This window comes from Elephantulus edwardii, unplaced genomic scaffold (genome assembly GCF_000299155.1).
Source record: "Elephantulus edwardii isolate Elephantulus edwardi_28Jun2011 unplaced genomic scaffold, EleEdw1.0 scaffold00262, whole genome shotgun sequence".
Taxonomy (NCBI): Eukaryota; Metazoa; Chordata; class Mammalia; order Macroscelidea; family Macroscelididae; genus Elephantulus; species Elephantulus edwardii.
The window spans coordinates 3,697,559-3,699,787 of record NW_006400012.1 but is presented as its reverse complement, the minus strand read 5'-3'; positions in this window follow the sequence as shown (position 1 = coordinate 3,699,787).

Below are 2,229 nucleotides of genomic sequence, written 5' to 3'. Positions count from 1 at the left end.
ATATATACACACACACACAAACACACAACTGAATGGGGGATCTAAATTAAATTCCAGTTTTAATAAAACTGAAGCTTGGCCTAAAATCTCTGCTTCAGCTATTCTGAACAAATACCTCAGCTTCTTGTCAAAGTTTAACTGCTTGTAACCAAAAAGCAGCAAATATCATAATTTTGACTTGTGGGAGGAATTGTTTGTTAAAAAATGTGTTACTAAAAATGTTTAGGTGACTGAATCCAAGATTAATACATTGGACAATGTCCCAGGAGTTTAGGAAATAGAAATAGTAACTTTAAAAGAAGGATTATATTTTAACAAGGGAGCTGTTGTGCTAACTCCAAGGTGGCGCCTCTCTGGAAGTCCCAGTCCCCATCTGCCTTGGTGGGAGGAAGAAGAATCATTCCTCGTGCAATCTACAGCCTCTAATGACCTGCAAGAGGGTCAGCTATGATTTATTCTGACTTGACAGCAATGACTGAGGTAGTTTAACAATTATCTTGTAATAAATTTGTTATGTACTCTCTCTTGCCTGTGAGCATATAACTTTTGGCTCACTTCAACTGATAAAATTCTCCTCTCAATAATTTTCCTTGATGCCAGCAGTGAGGAGATAGGGAGATTTCTTTCTTTGGGCAAGTCCACTATCAAAGACCTCTCTAAAATACTGGAGAGCAATGATGTCAGTTTGAAGACTAAGGTGTGCCTGACTCACACCATGGTCTTTTCAATTATTTGTTATACATATGAGAGATGGACAATGAATAAGGATGGCAGAAGAAGAACCTTTGAGTTGTGATGCTGGAGATGAGAATATTCTGTTGACCACCAAAAGAATGAGCCTTGGAAAAGGTGCAGCCAGAGTGCTCCTTGGAGGTAAGTTTGGCAAAGCTTTGTCTCTCATACTATGGGCATGTTGCTAGAAGAGACTGTTCTTTGGAAAGGGATATCACGTTTGGAAGGGTAGAGGATCAGCAAAAGAGAGAAAGTATTCCATCAAGTTAGATTCACATAGTAATTGTAACATTGGCTCACGTGTGTCAGAGACGGTAAGGATAGGACAAGGTTCAGATCTCTTGTTCATAGAGTTGCTATGAATCATGTGTGACTTGACAGCACCTAGCAGTAACTTTTTGCATTTTAGAGAACTTCAGTATTCTGCTTTGGTTGTTATGTGTCTCTAATGCACAAATCTCTCTGCTTTCAATACGCTCTCAAATGCTTTCATTTCTAACAGAGTGTATGACTGATGCTTCACAATGGTACATCTTACTGCCTACTCAGAATAATAAAGTTCTAAAATGTCTTTTAAACACACAACATAGCAGGTGAATCTGGTTGTAATGGCCAGTTCTCCCAAACAAAATATAACATACTCTAAAGTCCATAGGGTTCAGAGAAATGTCTATTCTGTCAGTTCTTGTTCATCTGAGTCCTTTTCTCATCTGCACTAAAATATATATCAGCCCCCTGAAAGCTATCTTCACTCAGTTCTTGATTCTTGAATGGCAACATGTTACTGGTCCTTTCACACTCAGAAGAAAGCCTGGAGGAAATGTCTAGTCCAAGCGTTGCAAAAAGGTTATGCTTGAGAGACTAATCTGACTTCAGTTGCTTGAGTCAAGGTGATGAGAATGACCACGACACCCTTTCTGCGAGAAAAACAAAAATATAAAACCAAACTGTTGCAACTTGCAACTTAATTGTAAAAACTTGTGTTTTATATGTTTGCCTACTTACCAAGGCTCACTTTGAATCAAATGTTTGAGTGTCTGGAAGCAGATATATGAGAGAGTTAAGTATACTCATAATCCAAGCACAATAAAAAGGCCATTTTCTTAAAAACCCATGTAGTCAAGGAGCACGTATTCATGTGCTCACTATACAGGGCGGAGCTTCCAGTATGAGGCTTCCAAGTAGTTTTCTCCTAACTTGGAGTTCACTTACAGCATTGAGATCAACACTTTCTTCCTGTATACTGTGACTTGCTGCATTAACAAACTAATCAGTCTTGGGAGAACTGCAGCCAGAGTGCTCTTTGGAGTCAAGGATGGTGACACCCTCAACAAAATGGATTAATACGTGACTGCAACAATGGGCTTTTTCATACTGTTGTGCATGGGGCGTAAAGGTTAGACAGCCCCCAACAACAACAACAAACCTGTTAAATCCAAACCACAACTCTAGACTTTTCTGCTGGGCATTTAACTGCCTCCCCCTGTTGCTCTGATA